We start from the raw sequence: 25,363 nt of genomic DNA, 5'->3' as shown, positions 1-25,363 counted from the left end.
CAATAGACATCAGTAAGAGGCGATTGGAGGATTGGTGGAAGAAAAGTAGGGAAACGACAAAGGACGGAGACGTACAAAAGCACAGTTCGCAATAGGGTATCAGAAAATTTGGACGTGGTAGTTCATAGTGTGTTTTTTTTTTCTCATGGGTTAACCTAGGTGGGATATTAGGCAGCATAGTAGCAAGAGCTTGGTGGCGCAAGCCACCGCCCCGTTCCAAAGGGGACGCTCATAACATCCATCCATCCATCCGGAAACGGGGTTTTGCACAGGCTTTACCAGGTATTCTGTGGCTTTACTGGGTTTCTGGCTGCTGCGCCTCGATCGTGCTCCCGCCAGTTTAGTTGCTGTGTAGCAAACGTAGCGCCTATATTATGTAGGCGCTACGTTTGCCACACAGCAACCAAACTGGCGAGAGCACGATCGAGGCGCAGAATACAGGTAGCGCTGAGTCATATCGAGTTAAGGCACACTCTGAACTGACTTTTAAGGGCATCCCGAGCGGTTTTTCGTTTATTACGCCGCCGTTACGCCAAGTTGTGCCGCCGCGCTCCAGCTGTTGCATTTCGTGTAGGGCTACTGACAAAATGCGGTTTCCAGGTGGCACGATGGCCTCGACTGGAATAAACGCACACGACACCAAAGATTGAGTAAGCCTGAAAATATTTTATTTGCATTTTACAAGTACAACAAAAAGCACACGTCTACGCATCCCACAAACGCGGTTACATAGTCAAGAACATAGGCAAGAAATGGCTCATTAATAAGGGTAGCACAAACGCACAAGAAAGAAGACCTAAGCTACAAAATGTACGGTCAGCTGCTAAGTATAATAACTTCCCTGTCACCGCGTGTCACTTTTATACAGCATCTTTACAGCACTACCAGGCCGGGTAGTTTGGCGGAAAGAACGCAACAGCTTACGGCCGTCAGCTGCTTCTGTCATAATTATCCTAATCTCCGCATCAACGTCGTGCAAGTCCGCATACAGGCATCTGTATCTGAACCATACATGTGCCAGCTTAATACATGTGTAGTGAAATTATGACAACCACTGCGTCTTATCAAACGTATTGGTTTTGCAAATGTGCATTACAGCTGACGGAACGACATACTGTAAGTGAAGCACAAGAGAACAAGGACAAAAGGAGGATTCAACACTTGAAGAAATGAAGAATTAGTAGGCGTACAGCAAACAAGCGATGACGGAGAACACACAATGATCGGGTGTTCTGTGACATCGCTTTGCGTATTTATGGTGTTATGGAGATCAACGGCATAAAAACGTACCTTCAAGCGTACTCCCTCAACCTCCGCCGCACTCATTATGATAATCAACGCCTAAACAAAATGAGGCACTATTTTTTGCCAAGAGTAGACCTCTTTACAGCAAGTCTATGTAATGACTCGCAGACGAAAGCATGCTTTCGAAAATGTTTTACCGCCGTAGTATTCGAACGCCAACGGCCAGGAAACACATCGATGCCAATAGGCTGTCGGTGGTTAATCAAGTACAAAAACCATGACGCTATGACTAAAAAGCAGCTTCAACAACCAAATTTTAAAAAAATCAACTGCTTATTTGCCTGAGGTAACAAAACATCCTTAGACACCTCGATTGTTTATGTCAATGGTTTGTGTAAAGTAAAAAATTCAGCATGCTCAGCGCCCCTAGCAGAAAAAGCACAAATTAAAGTATTCGACCAAATTACAGTATCTCCACTTGCGCGCTTACGCTGAAACACGCCTCGATTGATTTTTCGCCCTCTGTGGCCATTTGTTGAACTTGAGAGCGCGCCGCGCCTTTTATACTCTTCGCTTGATGCTGTTGGCGATCTGCTGGCTTGTGATCCAAGAGGCCCGTCCGGTGCGCAGACTGGATGCTCTGAAGAACACACTACAGGACTGCTGTGCAAGGGCGCGGGCAATCGTTCTGCTGGTGACGGATCAGACAGGAGAGGGGGTAAGTCCGAGAGGAGTGAACGGTGAATTCTTGGTACTTCGGGTCCGGTTAGGGCGTAGGTAGACGAAAAACAGGCCAGGGCAAGGTTGACTACCTGCACGGCAAAAAGGCGATGAGTTAGAGCGAAGCCCATCGCAGTTGAATCACAGGCGAAGCACGCAGCATGGCGCGAAGTTTCGCTTACCCAGCGCGACGAACTGCAGCTATCAAGCGCACCCGACGCTCTGCTTCGGGAGGACTTAAAGAAAACGGTAGAATCTGATGTTGGGATTAAGGCCTTCTTGTTCATGGCAGCCCACGACGCAGAAGTAACGACGGTGACGCAGTGGCGTAGCAACAGGGGGGCGAGGAGACGTGGGCCCCGGGTGCAAGGGGTGTTAAGAATGGCCAGCTGCCGTGCAGGATTGCCACCCACTTACTACAATGGAGGCAACCTCCCGGTGCTGTTAAGAATGTCCAGCTGCCGTGCAAGATTGCCACCCGCTTACGACTATGAGGGCAACATATCGGGAGCTTCGCCGCCAACTTCTAGCCACAGCGTGACTAAATCGACTTTGTGACGGAATGAGCTCGGCGGGCCAACTATTGTTCGCAAACTCCCCAACGCGCTACCCGGAACGGCTCCGAGTGCTACGGGGCCCCTCTGACGTCGGCTCCGGACATTCGAATGTGTGTGCCTTTGTGTGCTTAGGCCGTCCTGCGGGAGGCGGCTAGTTTGCGTTGACGAAACGAACATTCGTTCTCTTGAGCAGTCATGTTGGACTGACACTCTTTCTCAAACAGTCATGTTAGACTGATATAAATATTGTAAATAAACCCATATTCCTCGTTCTCGATGAGAAGCAGTCCTTCCCTTCATCAACGTCCTCAGCGTGGATAAGTTGGACGACGGCATGGGCCAGCTACCTTCTAATTCATGCCGCACTCCAATCTTGACAACGGATCACGAGCGACGGGATTGAGCCCCCAATCCTGACAACTGGCTGACAGCGGTGAGATGGACTTTGCGACGTGGTGCTGTGACTGCGGTGAGTGCTTGGTTCTTGCTTTGACTCTCTAGGCTTCATTTTGTGGTTGTTCTGTTTAGAACAGTAGGGAAGCTAGATTGTTGAGTGTTAGCTAGGTTATGTTTTCCTAGCTAGATTTAGAGAGCAGGATCAAGGCAGTAAAGCAGCAATCATGGAGTTAAGGACACTGCTGAGAGACGAATTGTTGATTGTTGGCGAGGAACTTGGCCTAGATGTGCGCAAGGAAATGCTAAAATCGGAATTATTGGAACTAATTTCCGAAAAGGCCAGAGAGGAAGAAATTGGAATGGGGTTTGAACTTCTGAAAAAAAGAGAGAAACGGGACAGAGAAGAACGGGAAAGAGAGAGAGAGAGGAACGCGATAAAGATCGCGAGTTAAGAAAAATGCAACTTGAACTTGAAAGCAAACGTTTGGAGTTGTCTCAAGGAAGTGAAGGCGCTCTGGGACGATCAAGTGAGGCAGAATTATACCGCATATGGACAGGCTATTAAAGCCATTTGAGGTCGGGACCGACATAGGCTTGTTTCTAAGCAATTTTGGAAGGACTTGCGAAAAGATGAACTTCGGCCCGAGTACATGGCCACAGCGGTTGCTGTCTACGTTGCCGTGTGAAGGCGCGCTCACACTAGCGGGAGACTTCCCGCAGCGGCACAGCGTAAACGACGCCGCTGCGTCGCAGCTAATAGAGAGTTTTAGCTTGCGCGTTTTTACGGCCAGCGGAGCGGAGCGGACGAGCGCAGACGCCACTGCGCATGCGCACGTCGCTGGGCCGGCCAGCGTTTTTACGGAGCGCAGCTTACGCCCGCTGGGAAGCCCTCTCCAGCGGAGCGATAGGCAGCGCGCGAGCGTGCGTAAAAGCGCGCGGGCGTGTATGGGTATTCAAGATGGCAGCCGTCAACACAAGCGCCGGTACAGTGGCGCCGGCGCTGCTGCGTTGTCGACGGCGACCGCTGCTCAGGCCCGTTTAGAAGTTTAACCAAATAACGAACTAAAAACACATAACCTACCTTTATTAAACAGTTTCAGCGCATTATTAGCAGGTTTAATTGATATTCTTTTCACTCTAACTCGAATTGTGACCAATAGGTGGAGCAGCAGAGCAAGTGACTCTAGAGTTACTGTATATGCTACCACAGGTAGCAGAGTTGCGCGTAGGTCCGCCATCTTGCCTGGCAAGCAACCATATCTATGCGGCGAAGCCGCACTCTGTTTTTGCAGGCGACATGCCTACCGTATCGTCGATCGACCGTGGACGCTTTTGCATCGCTTGTGGACTGATTTTCCGCCTAATCGCAAACAAAGTGCATCGAAACAGCTGACTGAATAAGATCGTCAAGAAAAGGCGCCGAGATCGGTCCCCACCGAAGCTTATGCCAAGCGTATCCGCCGAGTCCGTCTGCACGCTCTCGGCGCGTTTAGGCTCAGGAATCAAGAAGTCTAAGAAGAATAAATCACAATATTTCAGCTTTCGCATCAGTGTCCTTAAATAAACACAAGTAGCATGAGCGCACAAACAGCACAAGTAGCGATGAGCGCCGATGTGACGCGTCATGAACACATATGTGCTGTCGCCGAAGGATCACAGTCCTAGCCTGCGCTTCTCTGACGAAGATATATGAATAGACAGACGTGTCGACTGAAAGGCATCACTGAACTAAGAAAACGTTGCAGATCCTTCGCGTGAAAAACAACAAACGGCTATCCAAATCGGTAGTAACAGCCCATACAGCGTCCCGGGTCGGCGGTTCATTTAGGACTTTAAAATGCCAATCGCAAGTGAAAATCGGTGTTGTGGCACTTCCGAGCAAGCTACTGAATATGAACAGCAAAATTTTCCTTGTGGTACAGGCGTGAGCTTTAGTTGCTGGGCGATAGCGCATCTACCTTGGCTGAGCGAGACTTATCTCTGTGAAACTAAAACTGCGTCTTAGTCCTTGACGTAGAAAATCAAGCGCCGACGTTCTGCTTTTGGCGTGGCGTAGTGGTAAAGTATCGGGCTTGGAATTTGCAGGTCCGGCGTTCGAATCCTCGTCGGAGCTTGCTTTCTTTTTTCGTTTTTTTTTATTGCGCCAAAATGCTCTGTTTATTTCTGTTCTCAAAAATATATATACGGTGTCCAGGCACCGCGTATTTAACGTGCTAGAGCTGTTTTTCGCACCAGTACCCAGTGCCTCCCAGTACGCCGCACCTGCCCAGCATTCAGCGCGCGGCACTGGGCCCATAATCCGGCGCTGCACTGGATACTGGGTTTTGCAATTGGCATACCTGCTTATGTGCCAAAGCTCTCAACGTGTAGGTAGTCTTAAATATTACTGGTGAATCAATGACCAACCATTAGTATTTCGACTCTGGTACCCCATCAAATTTGCTGTAGAAACGTACCCACCTACTAGCAGGCACTGGATATCAGCCACACCTTCAAGTGCCATTTCATTATGTGCCTTTTCACTGCAGGGATTCGAAAAGTAACCTTCTGTGGGAGTGTAGTGAAAGTTTTTCTCTCACAGGATTGACATAGCTACAATATGGGTAATATTGCAAAACACAGTAAAGGCCCTTACCGTATGGTAAATAACGACATTAATTCCTCTTGCATCCTGCTTCACATAAGCAGTAGTAGATGAAATATCTTTACTTAGTTGTGTAACCTCTTTTATGTTCAGAAACAGCAACCAAAGCTGTGCATTATCCTGAAAATGTGAGCTGACTTTTTTATGACAGTTCTGTGAAAGCAGTGTGGTGCATGAGTTTGAATGGGATCGAATAAAAAGCTTTTCCGCTTTCAGAGCGATTCGTGCAGACGGGAGCAGAGCACCCGGTCATTATATCATTCCGATGGGACTGCGCGGACACTGCGATGAACCAACTGTGAGATGCGCTGCGCACGTTGTGTTGTTGCTCCGCAGCTAGCGCGCACGCGAACAGCGAACGCCAAGATCGGCCGGATTCGCTTTGAATTTGACTTGTGTCAATCCAGTTCGCTGCAGCGGCGGCGTCGGGAAATACAAAAATTGGCCCGGGCATCTGCTTCTCCGCAATGCACGGTTGCTTGACTACCACGTGATGACGCTCTGCCAATAGGGGCGCTAGCGGCGGGATAAAACAGACGCGCAACTCTGCTACCTGCGGTAGCATATACAGTAACTCTAAGTGACTCTACTCCGCTCGAAAAGACGGGTGATCCGCCCGGCTAAAACTCGGCTTCTTCGATTTTCCACTTCTGGCTACCCGCGGGCTGCCAGAGCCAGCCAGAGCGTCTTCGTTTTTCTCGGGTTGCTCCGCCCACCGCGCTACGCACTTCCGCCGGGCGTTCGTTTTGCTCGCGCTGGACGGTTCTGGCTACCCGCGGGCTGCCAGAACCTGCCAGGACGATTTTGGTCTGGCTGCTCTCTGGAAGTTCTCTGGCTAGCAGACGACTAAAAGAGGCGATGGGCGCTCGCCGCCATCTTTACGGGGACTTCACGGATTTCAACGCGGGCGCTTGGGGACTTAAATTTATCTCGCTCAGCCAACTGTATACGGTCATCTCCGGATTTCCTTACTTCTAGCGTTATCTTTTTAGATGCTAACGCTCCGTTCCGCATCGCGAAGCGGTGTGATGCGAGCCGTGGTGAACCGTTTGAAGCTTTTGTGTGTGTGTGTCCCCTGATTGCTTCTTCGCGGCGGTGAACAGCGCGCCGCGCTTCATGCGTGCATGTTATCTGCATCGTGTTCCACGCAAGTTGTAGACGCTCATTCACACATTGCGGTACATCTTAGTTTCGTCTTTCTCTGGTGGCGTTCCTTTTCACATATTTCGTGTATGTATATCTCTCCTTTCTCTGCAGTTAGCGAAGGCTTTGCAGTTAGCCCGTGTTCGCTCCGTCTCTCCGTCGTATGCTTCCGTCTCTCCGTCGTATGCTTAGGTGGCAGCTCGAAACCGATATGTGTTCGAACTGCAGGCCGTTGATCTAAGAATACACTGATTGCACTCGGTACATTTAGACACACGTACATTGGCTTATTGCTCTAATGATTGCGACCAATGTTGTTTTTCGTGTAAAACGTTTCGCTGGTCACAGGCGCCGTGCATTTTCACGCGCCAGCCGCGTCCAGCTCCTTAAATGAGAAGCACCATCAACCACAACAAACTTTCTGAAACCGAAGCCCAAGCAGGTCGGCGCGAAATTTTATGCGTATGAGACGTACCCGATAACCTGCTTTCTCATGTCTTGTGATGATACAGCGCCAACTCATCAATGTCGCCGGTGGGCGACGTGATCGCTGCGAACAGGGATCTTCCAGCTATCGCTTTCGAGTATACAATCACGATTTCGCGTCTTGTCATCTGCCGCGTCGGAGGCCATCTGTTGCGCTGCGCAAGGCGAGGTTGTCCCAGTACGCGTCCTGCGACGAGTCGCGCGAATGCGATCGTATTCCTGAATGCAACTATACATTTTCAAGGTGGCAACGCATAAATGAGCCGACTACGCCGAGTGCGCGTCGGCCTCGACGGGCGCTGCCATGCTGGTAGCATGTTTACATTTGGCCAGCTGTACCGGCGTTCGATTTTGCAAACTTCGGGCAGGTTCGGGTTGTCTTGGGATCCCAGCCCACGTGACTTCCTGTCAGAACCGGAACTAGCTGGCTGCCGTCTGGCTACCAGCGGGCTGCCAGAACTGTGAAAATCGAAGAGGCCCACTATTTTCTCGCGCGCCTCTCCGCTGGTGTATCCGCTCGCCCGCTCCGCCCCGCTGGCCGTAAAAACGCTCAAGCTAAAACTCTCTAATGACGATCACACTGCGCGCGTTTTCTCGCTGCGGTTCTTGGAATGTAGAGAGAGGAGGCGTTGAGGGAGGACCCTAACGAGCAGAGAGGGGAAGGGGATAGTCATGTGACACCAGATTTCCCACGTGGTCGTCTTGACCGTCTGCCAGGTCTCCTCGCGTCGCCCTTTTTGTCACGAGGATGGCTGGTTCGAACGATGAGCTGTTGGCTACGGTAAACGTACTCATACTTGCTTGTTCGCTGCTTCTGCGCCGTCGTCGTGCACGGAATGCACGGAAGCGCCGATTTTGGGTGCGACCCATGTTTCGCCGTCGAGAGCAAGAAGGGCAGGCGCCACGGCTGCGGGCGGAAGACGAGGCTTACTTCCGCGAGTAAGTGTTGTTTCTTATGATGCATTCGTAAAGTCTGTGCTCGTCTGTGCCAGCGATCCCTGGCATTTCTAAATTTTGATGATGCTTCGGAAGCTGCAGAAAAAATTTTCCTCATGCTGACCGACACCGGGGTCGACACCGTATACTAGACCCTCCACAACGAAATAAACCTACCAGTCAGGCCGAACTCCAGTTCTATTAACTCTCATCGGTTCATCTTGGCATCCGTGTCTTATAGTCGCAATGCATCTTGTCATAAAGAAAAGGATATGACCGAATACACTCCAGGAACCGCTCAAAATCCTCAAGTCGCATGTTCATCTTGAAGGGGTAGCGCAAAAAGACGATGACAGAAGGCAGGAACACACAGGACAGCGCGCCGAGCAACCGCCGAGTGTCCCGCAGCACGCGCACAGCCTCCGCCGACGGGGTCACTGAACTGGGACCGACGTCACGGTTCACGGTCGGCCCCCATTGGCTGTTCTCGTCAGCGGCACGGCAAAAATAGGTACAGGACCCATCGCTCTGCGGGACGGCAGAGCAGCCTGTCTGCGGGAGAAAAACCGGTTTGTGCGGGAAGCGGCGTGCGGGAAACGTTCTGCGTCGCGCGCTTTCCCGCTAGTGTGAGCGCGCCTTGAGGCGGCGGAAGTAATCGCCAGATAGGATGCATATGATTACGCAAGCAAAAGTTAAGGCTAGTCTCCTGAAGAAAGACCGCCTTTCAGCCGAAGCTTTTCGGCAAAGGTTTAGGAGCACAGGCAAGAAAGATAGCGAGGGATATCCGGAGTTTGCATATAGCTTAAAGGCCAACCTAGTCGAGTGGCTTAAAGGCGCGGAAGCGTACGACAGCAGAGACATGATCATTGAATGCATGTGTCTAGAGCAGTTTTACAAAACCATCCCCCAAGCTGTGAAACTGTGGGTGCAAGACAGAGGGAATGTAAACACTGTGGAAAGGGCGGCCGAATGGGCCGAAGAGTACGCAACCCGTAGAAAGTTGAACGCCGAGGACGGAAACTTGGACGGTCGAAATGGACCGCGGAAACCATTTCCGTTCAAAAGGGGTGCGCATACTGGACGATCGGAGCCTGTAGACATGGCGGAAAAGCCCGCGGAAAAGAGCGAGGACAAACTTAACGGAGAAACCGCACAAAAAGAACAGAAAAGAAAATTCGAATCTTTTAGACCAATTCGCTGTTACAAATGCCACAAACTGGGACATATAGCTGTAAACTGCGGGAAGCCTAGCGTAGTTTTCTCCTACGTAGAGGAAAAAGATGAGAATATGGAACTTTTAAGTCCATATCTTCACGACCTGCAAGTTAATGGAAAACCATGCCGAGTGCTAAGAGACAGTGCCGCCACGATGGACATTGTCCATCCATCTTACGTTACGCTAGATGACTTGGTAGATGAAAAGGTTGTAGAAGAACACAGCGTCTGTCTGTCCATGGCCAAAGTCAAAATCAATGGACCATTCGGGGAGCTAGAAACTGAGGCTGCAGTTTCCAAATTTTTGTCACTGCAGTATCATTATATCTTTTCGAATCGTTCGAATCAGTTACTGCGTGACAAAGGGCTCAAACTGGGAGAGGGCATAGTACAAGCATTGACCCGAGGCCAAGCTCGTGAGATCGCGGCGCTTTCGGCTGAAAATGCACAAGCTCCTCCAGCGGAAGCAGAAAAGGGGATAACTTCAATACCCGAATCCGAGCAAGGCCCGAGCGACAAAAGAACAGTTGAGGAGAGCCTGCCAGCTGACCAGCTCAATAGAGCGTAGCACTAGAGTGTCAAAGTTCTAGCCTGCAGGAAGAGCAAGCTGACGCACTCACAAGCGAGGCAGGGTCGTTATTATCACCGGCCTCAAAGAACTTTGATCAGCTCTTACGTGTGGATAGAGAGTCACTGGCAGCCGAGCAAAAGAATGATGAGAGCTTAGCTAAATTACATGATACAGCTAAAGAAGGCATTGCTAGGCGTAACGTGACGATACATGAGAGAGGAGGATTGTTGTATCGGAACTACAGAGATCGAAAGGGTAGGATTTTAGATCAGTTAGTCGTACCTACTAAGTACAGGGAGGCCCTTTTGAGTCTCTGTCATGGAAATGGGTGGTCCGGCCACCTAGGCATAAACAAATCAAAGGAAAGATTGCTTATGGAATACTACTGGCCTGGCTGTTTCAAAGACGTAGAAAACTTTGTAAGATCATGCGACGCCTGCCAGCGTTCTGGTAAACCAGGAGAGATATGGAAAGCTCCACTGAAGGTAGTTCCCTTAATAACAGAGCCTTTCAGACGACTTGTAATAGACACGGTAGGGCCTCTTCCAAAAACAAAATCGGGCTACAGGTACTTGTTTACCATGCTGTGTCCGGCTACCAAGTTTCCAGAAGCAATCCCTTTGAAAGAGCTCAGCTCCACCGAAGTAGTAGACGCGCTTTTGACAGTGTTTGCACGAGTTGGGTTTCCAGCCGAAATTCAGGCAGATCAAGGGTCAGTATTCACGAGCGCACTGACTTCCACATTTTTGCAGAAGTGCGGAGTAAAGTTAATACATAGTTTGATATATCACCCTCAGTCAAACAGTGTAGAGAGGTGGCATTCGGTGCATAAGCGAGTTTTGCGTGCGCTCTGTTACGAGCACTAAGAGGACTGGGAGAACTGTCTGCCGGCAACTTTGTTCGCTTTGCGAACGGTTCCACATGAAGCGACAGTGTTCTCGCCAGCAGAACTAGTGTATGGGAGGACACTCCGTTCTCCACTAAGAATGTTAAGAGAGATGTGGGAGGAAAGAGGGGAGAGTCCAACAGTGGTTGAATACGTGCTAAAATTGCTGGAACGGTTAAGCGCAACCCAAGAACTAGTCGGAAAGAACATGGGAGTAGCTCAAAAGAACGCCAAATTCTATTACGACAAGAATGCGAGGCTTCGTACGTTTAACGCCGGAGACCAGGTAATGATCCTCAAACCTTCAAGAAAGAACAAGCTTGAAGTTCACTGGGACGGGCCCGTTAAAGTGTTGCACAATCTTTCATATACTAACTATGCTCTGAAAATGCCCGGTCGCAGGAAGGAGGTGAGGATATATCACTGCAATTTGAGGAAGCCGTATATAGAGCGGAGCGGAGTCGTTAACTATACCATCAAAGAACAGATGGCACTAGTACCAAGTTTAAGGAGTATAGGGTGACCTCCAACTCTGAAATCGGCCTAGAAGAAGTAGTAGAACACTCGGTAAGCTCGAACGCTCGAAGACCCGAGCAGCTAGATGAGCTAAAAGAGGTGTCAGGGGAATATCTCGACAGATTCAGCGATCGGCCGGGTAGAACCGAACTAATAACGCATGAAGTTGAGCTGACATCAACCGAACCAGTAAGATCAAAGCCTTACAGGGTGTCTCCAAGACTAGAGAGATTATGGAGGCAGAGATACAGCGCATGCTAGAGTTGGGAGTTATTTGAGTCCGCTGAGAGTGACTACACGTCACCGCAAATACCTGAGAAACAAGGACCCTCGTCCGTGTGTTGACTACAGGAAGTTAAATGCCATCACTAGGGATCAGCTGTACTCGATACCCAACATTGAGGAACGAATTGAAAGAGTTAGCGCTGCTAAATACATTTCAACTATAGATCTCGTGCGGGGGTACTGGCAAGTCCCCCTTTCAGAAAGTGCCAACCGCTATGCCGCATTCATCTCGCCTGTGGGCACTTTTCGCCCTCTCGCACTCAGCTTCGGGCTGAAGAACGCGCCGTTTAGCTTCTCTAAGTTAATGGATATTGTCCTAAAAGACCTGCAGGAGTTCGCCTTGCCATATCTTGATGATGTAGCAATTTTTTCGGAGAGAAAAAAAGAGAGAGAAAAAACTTTATTACTCAGTTAATCGGAGTTATGGCAGGTCTGGGTGGGGCCCTCAGTCCAGGGCTCCACTGGCTCTTGCGACTCGCTGAGCTTGGTCCAGGAGGGCCAACTGGCTCCCCTGATCCTCGCTTGCGAGTAGTGCCTCCCACTGCCGTACGAAGTCTGTGACGCTTAGAAAAGGTGAATTGACGTTGCTTGGCCGAGCCGTACATTCCCACGTTATGTGGGCCAGCGTGGGCGTCGCGCCGCACCACGGGCAGGTGTCGTTGTAATATGTCGGGTGCTGCTTGTGTAAGAGGTTTAGGTGCGGGTATGAATTGGTTTGTATGCGACGCCAGTCTTGGGAATTTTTTCGGACAGCTGGGAACAACACGTATCGCACCTCAAACAGGTATTCTCACAGTTGAGGGAAGCCGGCTTAACGATGAAAGCGGAAAAGTGTAGGTTTGGTTGTCCGCAGGTTACTTATCTGGGCCATGTTGTCGGTCAGGGCGTGAGACGGCCGGCCGAGCTGAAAATAGCTACGATTGGAGAATTTTCTCAGCCGCGCACGAAAACAGACCTTCGTTCATTTTGGGGACTTGTGGGGTACTATCAACGGTACATTCCGAATTACTCGCAAATGGCAAGTCCAATAACGGATGCCCTCCGAAAGGGAGCACCGAGTAACGTACACTGGGATAAGGACAAAGAGAACGCTTTCCAAAGTTTGAAAACGCTATTGGTTTCTCGTCCTGTGCTTCGCGCGCCAGACTGCACAAAGGAATTCATAGTTCAATGCGACGCAAGCGGCAGAGGTATGGGCGTGGTACTTAGTCAGGTCGGCGACGATAACGAGGAGCATCCTATCCTCTATGCCAGCTGTAAACTAAATGTAAGGGAGGAAGCCTACAACGCTTCAGAGGAGGAATGCGCTTGTTTAGTTTGGGCCGCCCAGAAGTTGTCGTGTTACTTGTACAGAGCGAAATTCATCTTCGAGACCACTCACTGTCCTCTGACGTGGCTCAATGAAATGTCACACAAAAATGGCCGCTTGCTCCGATGGAGCATCACTCTCCAAGAGTACAACTTCTCCGTTAGATAGATATAAGGGAAAGTTGCATAGCAGTGCGGATGGTTTAAGCAGGCTAATTTGAATTCTGCGTTTGGGGGTCCCGCCTAAATTTTAGGGTTACTAGTGTTAATTTTTTTTAAGCCAGGAAGATCTCTCATTTAGCAGGATTCCCCCCATGATTGCTAAATTTGTCAGCACGAAATCGCTTCAGAACTTGGCATAGCGAAATGCAGCGTTTTTTTTGTTTCTGCACTTATGTTTTTTTTTTGAAGCCTAGCGAGTCTAAAGTAAGAGCCAATGTACGTCATTTCGTCGCAGAGCCGTGTTGTGGGGTTCATTTTGCAGTTGCCTGTCTTTGTTGGATGTTTTGGGGCGGTGACATCAATGCACAAGTGGTCGCTGCGAGCCAAGGCATCAATCACCCCCTGACCACCAGCCATTCTCTTCCTGCCCAGCGGTTGTCAGCGCTAGACAGTCGAGATTTTTCGGGCCATGGAGGCGCTGTTAAGAATGGCCAGCTGCCGTGCAGGATTGCCACCCACTTACTACAATGAAGGCAACCTTCCGGCGCTGTTAAGAATGGCCAGCTGCCGTGCAAGATTGCCACCCGCTTACGACTATGAGGGCAACATATCGGGAGCTTCGCCGCCAACTTCTAGCCACAGCGTGACTAAATCGACTTTGTGACGGAATGAGCTCGGCGGGCCAACTATAGTTCGCAAACGCCCCAACGCGCTACCCGGAACGGCTCCGAGTGCTACGGGGCCCCTCTGACGTCGGCTCCGGACATTCGAATGTGTGTGCCTTTGTGTGCTTAGGCCGTCCTGCGGGAGGCGGCTAGTTTGCGTTGACGAAACGAACACTCGTTCTCTTGAGCAGTCATGTTGGACTGGCACTCTTTCTCAAACAGTCATGTTAGACTGATATAAATATTTTAAATAAACCCATATTCCTCGTTCTCGATGAGAAGCAGTCCTTCCCTTCATCAACGTCCTCAGCGTGGATAAGTTGGACGACGGCATGGGCCAGCTACCTTTTAATTCATGCCGCACTCCAATCTTGACAACGGATCACGAGCGACGGGATTGAGCCCCCAATCCTGACAGGGACCAGTAAGGGGGGGGGGGGGGTGTCATATACATCTGAACACACCCGTCTTTCCGCCGGCTACACCCGGGGGGCGAGGGGGGTGACAGAATACCTATGGGCCCCGGGTGCTAGACGACCTAGCTACGCCACTGCGGTGACGCTTTTTCGAGGCTGAGCTAGGTTTCTCCGGATCGGCGTCGCCGATTCCTTCTGCATCCAGCATTACATCCCACGGAGAGTCCGTTTTCTTTAAACTATAGGCTGCGGCTAGTTCGCAGCGCTGTCGGCGTGGTCTGTGAGAAGTGACAAGCCTTTTCTCACTCGCAACAGGACAGAAAAAAGTGCGAATCGACGCAAAAACTCGGGCTAGAAACGTGCTTCGCCACAGCCTGGGCTCAATGCTACCCAAGCTGGTACTACCCAGATAACGTTTCACGCGCCGCCACCAGGCGCCGCTGCTATACCCCAAACTCCAGCGCAATACGCCCATATTGCCCTCCTTTGAGTGTGACTTGCTCTTGTGGGCACAAGTTCGCCCAATAAAACGCTAGTTTCGCCATTCGCCGTTTTGCTTTCTTCGCCGTCACTACCACGTGACAATATCAGTTGGAAATAAATCTAACTGCTTTTTGTTCTGCACAGCCTCACGCTTTAAAACGTTGGATGCGAGGTGACGAGACAATAGGTGGGTATTCTCGACTGGGCTTGAGGGATTTACGAGGTGCTAGTTCTCATTCCTTGGTTGCTGTTTTTAGTGTTCCTTTTAAATGTCGAAGTCGCTTTAGTGTTCTGGAAATCGACGTGCCTGTGCCATTTTAAGAGGGAAGAAAAAGTTACACCAAGGTACTTGCACTCGCTGACGTAAGTCAAAATCTTCCCGCCATTACTGTAGGCGAAATTCAGGGGTTTTTGTTCGAAGAGGTCAGATACCGTTTATTGAAGTTAATTTCCATTTGTCATGTCTTACTCCAGTTACACAAAGTATAGAACGCATTATTCAGCATCTCCTTGTGATTGACACTGGTAATGTTTAGAGTACAAGACACAGTCGTCTGCATACAAACGGAGCTTAACAGCAGTGTTAGTAAGAAAATTCACGACATCAATAATGTAAACAATGAATAAAAGTGCTCCTAATACGGAGCCCTGTGGGACGCCGGAGGAAATACCGACTGAAGATGAGTGCTCTTGATCAAGTGAAACCAACTTGGACCGCAGATGCAGGTAGTCTCTTATCCAGCCAAGCAATTGATTTCCGTGTGTACTTCTGAATATAGTCTCAAGTTTCATAAGTAGCTTAGTATGACATACCTTGCGGAGCGCTCGGGAGTAGAGGAATTGAGAAACTCCTGCAAAACATGCTTGACCATTGCGAACGATAGCGCGTGGCGCTCCACTAGTCTCCAAGGTAAACCGCTTCTCAGTAAAATAGTGATACTTTTGCTGTGAGAAAACGTTTAATATTTGCAACACCATGTGGCTGGATATATGAGCGCACTGTGAAATTCGCATTCAACTACAATGTCGCTTTGTCAAATTTTGCGTATGAGCCCTGCGATCGTGCTTTATTTCTAAAGCTGACTAGACTCATCTGCTCGCTCGGTGCGAAGTTTTATTACTTATTCCCGAGATGTTGTCGCTGCCCGCGAGAGATGGGATCATAAAAACCAATATATATATATATATATATATAAGCTTTTACGTACCAGAACCACCCTATGATTTATCAGCCATGTAGTAGATTAATTTTGACCACCTGGGGTTCTTAAAGGGACACTAAAGTGAAACATAATTTCTTCTGCATCAGTAAATTACCGTTGTAAAACACCAAAACCACAACTCTTACAACAATAAGACGTTTCGTAAGCACAGAAAAAGCGCAATAAAGAAATACGGGTGGCGATGCCTACTGAAGTCCCGCACCTGCGGGCTGTGACCATTTTGATGACAGCTTCTAGGGCCTGCTAATTAAATATAGCGGTACAGATTGACTACATTGTCTTCTAAAGGAACCAAATATTAACCATGGCATGTTTCGGGAACCTTTATTCAGCCAACGCGGCCCAAATGCGAAAACATACGTTTGAATCCCTGACGTCATGCTGACGTACCGGCGATGGGGTTTCGGCGCGAAATTCAAATACTGATGGTTGGACCTTCATTTTCTCATCTAATAATCAAACTTTTTTTACATGACTGCCTGCAGGGTTCTCAAACAATGCTTCATTAGTCTAAACTTACTTATTGTTTCGCTTTAGTGTCCCTTTAACCGTGCAACTAAATATAAGTGCACACGAGCGTGCATGTTTCCACCCATCGAAATGCGGCCGCCGCGGAAGAGGTCGAATCGGCGGCCTCGTGCTAAGCAACACAACGCCAGAGCCACTGGGTGATCACATCGCGCGGTTATATGGAAGATACATTTAATATTTAAGATTTGTCGTCCTCATAATGCTTCCAATAATAAAACTAACACTGAGAAAGAATACAGATAGTAATTGGAGAGCGCCGCCATACGCGAGTACGCAGTCAGAGTGCGAGTAAAGGCATGAAAATGAAGCTGTTCCTGCCTGAGCGTAGCAGGCGACGAAGACGAGTCCTCCCTCTGACGTCACTGGATCGCCGTTCGCAGCTCCGCCATCGGTAGCGCAGGATGCCAGTAGGGAAGCGACAAGCGGGTGCACGCATCAGGGGGTAATGGTACACACCGCCTGGGCAGGCCGAGCACGCACAGAAGCACTACAGAGGGTTCCTGGGCTGATGCATACGGACAAGATAGTGCTACTAGCGGACAGGGCAGTCAAACGTTAGCAGAATAAGTGAACACTCGCTTACCAATATTTTCAGAGCGCGGCGCGCCCGTTCTTGCGGCGAGCGTCGGCGTTGTCCGATGGTGTAACTGATAGCGTCCTCGATCACCTTGCCCCGGGGTTGCCCCGAAACCGGAATGGTGCGCCTTGCACCGCCGTGGTGGCGCACTGCGGAGGGTCAACATCGAGGACAAAACTGCACCCATTGCAGGGTGCTTGCATGCAGCGCTACTTTGTCCCTGGCGCGCAAGACGTGCGCGAACACGCGCGCGCACACATTTTGTTGTTTGCAGGTGCTGAGTATCTGAGGCAAGCGCTCGAACCTTGTCAAACTGTGTGCTCCGACATACCTGGTCGCAAGCAAACACCAATGGATCTTATAATTAATCCTGACGACCCGTACCTGACGACCCTTTCAACGAACCTGTCCACTTTCGGCCGCTCTTCACCACATCGTTTTTGGACGAGGTCGATAAGCATGCCATCTTCGCTGTCAGACGAGCTTGAAGAAAGCTCATCGATTGCGGCAATTAGCAGCGCCTCCTTTCTTATTGCCGACATCTCCACTGGCTAACTCCGTCAACTCCGTTGCAACCGCAGCTATCGGGCCAGCGCATCCACGGTTCTGCAGTCGGCAGTGCGCGCGCGCGTCCCGCAGTGCTTGCTGGGATTGCACCCCGGCGCATCGCCGATTTTCTCGGTGCGAGACGGGGCAATGGAAAAGCGCTCCAACAGGGTGCGCTTCCGGTGATCGAGGATGGTCGGTGCGCACCGGTGCGGTTGATCGAGGATGAAAGTGCGCACCTAGGCGCCCTGGTGCGCACCGGTGCGGGTGATCGAGGACGCTATGAGCGAGACGTTCCCGGACACTCGAAGCGAGCGGTCGCATCGTCCCTCGCTGCGACGACTACGGCTCGCCCGCCACTTCTTGCGCGCGTACGTCTCCGCCTTCGACCGCGCTTACGAGCGCAGCCCTTTTCAGGGCTCGCACGGCAGCTGGCTCGATTCCCTGAGGCACGCTGCTACTCGGAGGCCCCATCTCATGGGTGACGCTCCGAAGCAGCAGCATCGGAAGAGGCCGAAGAAGTCAGCTCCTGGCTTCAACGACTCGGAGCACCGCGTGGACAACAACCACGCACCGGCGGATCGCCTCCCGCGTTACGATGGAAGCGCGGGCTGAAGGCACGTACGCTGCGTGCGCTCTCGGCTGATTCGACGGACTCCACGCCGTCATGCCCGCCTTCGCAAGAGAGTGCGACGCCGACCGCGCGCGCCCCATCATCCTCGGACACCAGTGGCGTAGCCAGAAATTTTGTTCGGGGGGGGGCTACGCCACTGGCCCAATATATATATATATATATATATATATATATATATATATATATATATATATATATATATATGTATAGCTGCACGTTGCAGCTCCGCCTCCTCCTTAAGAGGAAGCTTTAGCTCGGGCGCTCCTATCTAAACACATATAAAAGAAGAATTCGTTTTTCTCGGCAACCACTGCACCAAATTTGATGAGGTTTGTTGCATTTGAAAGAAAAACTTAAAATCTAGTGACTACTGGTTTCGAATTTTTCATTTAGCTGGTCAATTATTTATTAAATATTGGCCAAAATTGAACATTTTCAGAAAACGGAACTATCAAGTTTAAAACTCAGTGACTCAACAATAAAAAATTATATCACGATTCTGTGAATTGCATCTAATAGTACATCTACAGTGGACAAAATAGATATGTTACAGATGAATCTCAAAAAAATTTAGTATTGTGGAAATACGTCTTTTGCAGAACCGTTGTACACAACGTAACCAATTCACGTAAGATACAAATTGACACAGCAAACTTGTCCGCCTTGACTGTTATAATAAATGCCGTTTGCAGAACCAAAATATATGTTCTTCATGTATAGCTAATAATTTGTAAACGTCGTGCTTCTATTTTTTCGAACTTTCCAATTTTTCAAAATGTTTTAAACAAAATTCAGGCCCTAAATCGAAGTTCTGTTTCCAACAGACACTAAGATATAGCTTTCTCTCTCAAATGCAACCAATTTCAATAAAAGCGATTAGCAGGATTATCTCAGAAAAGCGTTTCTACGTTTTACAAGTATTTGAATAGGCCGCGTCGGATTGGGCCCGAGCTAAAGCTTCCTCTTAAACAATTTATCGAGGGATCAAATACATGAATAATAACTGCATTGTCATTGCCAAAGATGCTGCAAACGAATTCTCGAAAGCTACACAGACTGTAAATACAAGTAAAATATGTATTTTTTCATAAAATATTATGCTCGTATGTGCCAAAAATTGTGCCCAACATAACTGACGTCAATGCTTCCATGTTTTTTGTCTATTTATTAAGTAAATAAAACATCACACGAACTTTAGAACTATATCAGTTCGAAACCAGGAAAGCAGTGCATGCCACTGATATGAAAAATTAAAAGGCAATGAACTGAACAAGTTGAGGACAAATATGTTAATGAAACTTTGTCATTCAAGAACCGTTCTTACATTTTTGTATATATGCAACGGCCAGTGAAAAATCTCAATGACGCTGTCGTTTGTTCTAATGTATTACGCAGGAGTAGCTGTCCCTTGTCGTGTATCGTGAGTAATTGCACCGAAATTATAGTCGCGACAGAGAGCACGCATAAAAAGCAGGAGTTCTGCAAGATATATGAGGGCAAGTCAAATGAATGAGCCAACAACGGGGTACCTTATTTAAAAGTAGTCTTCGTGAAAATTTAGACATTTGTCCTATTGACTAACGAGTAGCGTGATTCCCGTCTTATAAAACTCCTTGGGTTGCTGCTTCAAAAAGTCTGTATCTGGTTCCGTTGAGCTGTTTCTTTCGGTTGCCCCAAAATGTAGAAGTTGCAAGGTGACAGGTCTGAGCTGTATGGCGGATGTTGCAGCGTTTCCCACTTGAACTTTGCCAGTTTTCTATTAACTACATAAGCGACGTGGGGACAGGCATTGTCGTGGAACAAGATGACCCCATTCGTCAATTTTCCACGTTGTTCGTTCTTGATTGCGACACGTTGCCGTTCTGGCGTTTCACAATATCGGAAACAATTGATAGCCTCTCAAGATTTAGCGAATTCTATCAGTAATGGACCCTCTCGATCGAAAAAAAAAGTCAACAACACCTTTCCAGCGGAAATGATGGCCTTTACGTTCTTTGGGCGGGGTAAATTCGAATGTTTCCACTGTAAGCTTTGCCGTCATGTTTCAGGCTCGTAGTAGTGGCACCAAGGTTCGTCCCCGATCACAGTTGCAAACAAGAAGTCGTCATCCTCATTGTGATACCCGATCAGATGAGTCAAGGCAGCGCGAAACTTCTCCGTCTTCTCGCGATGGATCCAAATCTTGGGGATCCATTGCGCACCAAAGAGCCAATAACCAAGAAGCTCATGAATTATGGCGTGAACCGAACCGTGACTGATGTTCAGACGGTCTGCCAGTTCATCGATGCTTATCCTCCGTTCTTGTTTCAGCAGCTCATGAACCTTTGGAATTGTGGGGGGGACGATTGCACGATGGTTTTGGCCCGGTCTTAGAATGTCTTTGCAACGTCCTTTGAACCGTTTGCTCCAACGCTTCACAGTGGTCAGTGAAATGCAGTGTTCAACGTACACGGCAGCCATATGGTGATTAATTTCTGTTTTGGAAACAGCTTCATCTGTCAAAAACTTCGCGACACCGAGCTGTTCAACTTTTGAAGTGTCCATAATGTGACGCAACCACATTCAGCCCAGTGTATGAGAGCATTAAAGAACATTTTTCACACCTGCGTGTCACTTTTGTAAATGGGACATGCCATTCTCCTACGCGCATGCCTCGCAGGTAATGAGCCGAACCATTATTGCGTGGTTAGGGTAGGCTCACTTTCATTTGACTCGCCCTGGTACATTAGAAATGCGAAAATACGGCTTGATAAAGGACAAAAAAGTGTCACTGGAAACAAAGTTCACTGCATGTATACACGAAACCTCGCAACAATATATTTAAGTATACATTTAAGTCTCCAATGAGTCTATGTATGTAAGAAGAAGTAACTGTATATATTGCGTCAAACAAGGCAAATAAACATGTTGCACAATCATAGATTCACAGAATCCTAGATTCCGCCCCCATTCCATCCACTCCCCCCGATGCATTGCGCGCGACGGAAGGCGACGCGCTTGCTCCCCGCTTTTCTCCTTTGCGCACACAAGTCTGAGCCACCATCGTCGGCTCACCCATTCTACCTCCCCTCCTACGCTTTCACTCGCACATACAGCATGCAGCGCGTGGTCACGATGTTATCACCCTTGGACTTTATACGAAACGTGAGGGCGACGGCGACGGCAGGAATGCGCCTGGAGTGTCCATGTAATTGCTTTCGCAATAATATAATAAACGTATCCGGCAACTGAAGCGTCCCGTCGCCCATTACTTTCCGCAAAAGAAGTATCAAAATCGAACTTTCACCATGCGACAATTCGCTGCGCCGCAACAATGTATTTTTTTGTATGAGGCGGAGGCAGCGAAATGAAAAAAAAAAAACGCATAGGAAAGTATGTTGGCCAGAATCGAATGCCTACTTCGGGCACTTAATGGGGCTACGGAAGGAATACCGAAGAAAACATGAGACGCTTGGTCCACTGAGAACCATACGCATAATGCTCAGTATCCTACAGCGGCGAAACAAGACTTTCCGGAAAGGTTCCGCTCAAGGAATGCGGTGCAATCCTTCGAGTCCCCACACTGATGGCGGCGAGCGACCATTGTTTTTTTTTTCTCGTCTGCTAGCCAGAAAGCGTCCAAAACTATGTCAGGTGAAAATGCACTCGGCCAGAGCAAACCGAACACGCACCGAAGTGCACCGCACGGTGGTCGGGGCCATACGAGAAAAACGTATGCGCTCTTGCTGTCTCTGGCAGCTCGCGGGTAGGATAGCGAGAACAAAAAAAAAATGAAGAGGCTCAATGTGGCCTCGCGAATAAAAGTCAAAGTAGAAAAAATAAATAAGAAGGTAGTTACTTTGGCTGGCTTTAGAGTCTTGACGTGGATGTTCTGGCGTAGGTTAAAAAAAATGTTGATGTTTTTTTATATGACATGACGGCACAAATGAACCACCCCAACGTTTCGTCTCATTGGACCTCGCTGCCTTCTTTGTCAACTCGTCTGCTGGTGTGTTGATTTGGCTTGTCTCGTTGTATGTTCCGATGTAAGTCTTTAGAAAAGTCAATGGACCTCTGGCGTCAAATATTTATAACAGCATTAAACCCACAAAGTTCCGCAATTGAAAATCTAAAGCACAACTTTGGAAATGTCAATGCACCTTTCACATCAAGAGCTTATGAGATTTATACCTATAAAGTTTTGCAATTGATATCCATGCGCTCCATAGATTCCGTGGCCTCAGTGAGATGCCGCGGCGAGCCCGCTCACCATCAAAGCGCCCTTGAAACTTTGTGCTCGGATGGGACTGCTTGGCGTTATGTGACTCCCGCTTATGGGCCTTGCCACGAAATCCAGCCCGAGTTTGCAATCTTCGCGGTTAAATGTCTTTTCGAGCGTCAAAAAGACATTCTAGACAAAATCCAGAGTGATTTCCGGCGCCGGGGGTCGCATTGGTCGGCGGTGCATGGACAACACGAAAAAATTTCGGGGGGGGGGCTGAAGCCCCATAAGCCCCCCCCCCCTGGCTACGCCCCTGTCGGACACTCCCTTCCGCGCATTTCCATTTGATGTGCCGAAGACGACTTCCAGCGGCCACGACGCCGCACCGTCCGCTTCAACGGACACCACCGCAGAGGCCCCCACTTCGGCTGCCTCCACCGACGACGGTGCCAGCTGCGCGTCGATCGGCGACACCGACGAGAGTGCCGGCAGCTTCTTCTTGCCAACCGCAAGCATGATTGGGGCCGACACTTCGTCCTCCGGTACGGACGCGACGACCTCGCCCGAGGCAAGTCCTGTCCGGCCCGATTCCCCATCACTGTCGTCGCCCCCACTCACCAACATCGAGCCCACCGCGGCGGGGGAGGGCTCGCGCTCGGCGCCTGCCACCGTCGAGGACGACGACCAAGCTGACGGCCCAACGAGAGCCGGCCGCCCACCCCTGCTCCAGCTGCTGAGGGAACAGGGGAGCTCATACAGCGAAACTCTCCGCTGCTGCTCGCGGCCGCCGAGGATACCCAAGCCTGCCAGCCGGCAGCGGTGCAGCCAAAACAAGCCGCAAGAAGGAGACGCCGTCGTCGACGGCTCGTCGACTTCGAGCCGCACACCCCACCCGTTGACGACGGCGTCGCCCGCGATACCGATGTCACGGTCCTCTACCGTCCCACCGGGCGCAAAGCGACTTTCCTCGCACTCTCACGGGACGGTATCGCTGCCCAGCTCTCCTCTGTGCCAGGCGTGAGACGCGTTCGCGTCAACTTCCACCGGAATGTGGTGGCTGCCGACGTGATGCGCGGTGCCGACTTGGCGCCCCTCCTCGAAGTGTGCGACCTCGGCGGCGTGACGGTGCGCCCCAAGGCTCTACACAACAACTCCTGTGTGGGTGTCATCCATGGGGTCGACCCTTCTTTCGACGCCCACACAGTGCGCGAAAACCTAGAGGCGCCCGTCGCGGTGCTGTCATGCTCGAGGGGTGGCGCCAGCGTCACCGTCACTTTCGTCGGGAGTGTCGTGCCTCCAAGCGTGCGGCTTTTCAAGCAACTGCGCGCTGTTCGTGCCCGCCTTCCTCGACCGCTACAGTGTGACCGCTGCGGCGTTTTCGGACACGCCGGCGCCACCTGTTTCCGCGACGCCCGCTGCCTCCGCTGCGGTGAGTCGCATCCTACAGGAGACTGCCCCGCGGAGAAGGCACGCTGCGTAAATTGCGGCGGCCGACACCCTTCGACAGAGCCGAGCTGTCCAGAGTGGCAACGCGAAAGGAGGGCGGCCGTGTTGTTGTCTTCGTCCGAGCGGCCCCTTTCGAGGAAGAAAGCGCTTGAGCTGGCCGGCACCACATCGCACGAGTCGCATTTAGCCTCTCCTTCAACGCCTGCTCGCACCCCGCAGGGCCGATCCTACAGTGACGCCCTGCGTGGCCGCAACACCCAGACGGCCGCTCCTGAGTCGTCACGCGGCCCACAAACCGCACCGAGCAGCGACCCCAGGGACGCGCTCATAGCCGCTCTCGCGGCTGCACTCCGTGCCGTGCTGGACCAGTACCCAGCCATCGACAGCAACGTCCGCCAGATGTGCGACGCGGCTATCGCCGCACAGGAAGCTCTGCTTCGCCACGACTAGGAGCGTCGCCGCGCCTTATAAGCGAATGTAAACAACCTGCCCACGCGCGCTGTCTGGGCAGCCGCTGCCGCGTCTATCTCACCCTTCTTTCGATTCCCTATCCCTCTTGTGCAGTGCGGTTGAGGTGTCCTCATCTGAGAGACAGTTACTGCACTGCACTTTACCCCAATTATTTCCTTCCCCAACAAGAACCTCTCTCTCTCTATGAGCGAACAAGCGCAGCGGGAGATGAAAGGAAGGTGGCGGCGCAGGAGAAGGGTGCAGTGGAACCATCAGGCGGAGAAGCGAAGGGGAGATGGCCTGCGCATTCGCTGAGTTACCGGCAGCCTGGGCATCCGCATGGGCGATCTCATCTGCGCTTCCGAGGAGGGGCAGAGGCCAATATGGCCTCGAGCTCCACCACTGGAAAAGCTGGCGCCACCGTCGGCGTGACGTGCTAGGAGGGATCACGTGGACATAGCGGCCGCGTCGGCTGCTTCGGGAGCGCCGAAGCGAGCTGAAAACGAGAGTTTCAATTCCCTCGTACGCTGCGGTCCTCATTTAGTGGCGAAATCTTCCCGCTTGGAGTGTCTCCTTTACAACGCTTAAAAGCACTATAATAGGTAGTGGCTGCCTTTGAAGGCGCGCAACATGGTGGACTGCTGCTCGGTGCCACAATGCCGGATGTACGCAACGGAGCCCGCAGTCAGCCTTATTCACACGTAGCCGCAGGACAAGCTGCGTGAAGTTTGGCTCGTGAAACATAAAAACGGCAAACATCGGCTACAACTCGGGTATGCAGCAAGCACAGACGCGAGGAAGATTTCTGCTACGGCGCCCGGTCTGCGGTACTCTGAAAATGCGCACTGAGACGCTCGCCCGAGTCCGCTGCCGGACTAATGTCATGACGGTTTGGTCTATGAATTTGTCGATGCTATGGATACTGGCAAGTTGAGTGGAGTGGAAAGGCAGCGGTAAGAAACACATTTTAAAAAAGCATGGCATATGGTCATGTTTGTGTTATGAATTAATGCATGCACTGGATTACAAAAAAGGAGCAGCGGGAAACTGCACGCAGAGAACACCGATAAACATACAGTGCGACGCAACTCGAGAAATAATATTGAAAGGTCGAAGAATTT

At 50.3% G+C, this 25,363-nt stretch overlaps 1 protein-coding gene and 1 long non-coding RNA gene across 3 annotated transcripts in view; one reads left to right on the top strand and one right to left on the bottom strand.

The window, feature by feature from the left end:
* Nucleotides 1–25,363, top strand: part of LOC135899640 (mitochondrial inner membrane protease subunit 2) — a 58,903-nt gene that overhangs the window by 16,125 nt on the left and 17,415 nt on the right. The window lies entirely within an intron of this gene.
* On the bottom strand, nt 1,922–17,024 carry LOC135899641 (uncharacterized). Its single transcript, XR_010563663.1, has 3 exons — nt 16,972–17,024; nt 16,707–16,893; nt 1,922–2,057 (listed from the first exon to the last, which is right to left on the bottom strand). It is a non-coding gene; the product is annotated as an uncharacterized lncRNA (long non-coding RNA).

Source organism: Dermacentor albipictus, unplaced genomic scaffold (assembly GCF_038994185.2).
Source record: "Dermacentor albipictus isolate Rhodes 1998 colony unplaced genomic scaffold, USDA_Dalb.pri_finalv2 scaffold_16, whole genome shotgun sequence".
NCBI classification, from domain to species: domain Eukaryota; kingdom Metazoa; phylum Arthropoda; class Arachnida; order Ixodida; family Ixodidae; genus Dermacentor; species Dermacentor albipictus.
This window is presented reverse-complemented; position numbering and strand designations above follow the sequence as displayed.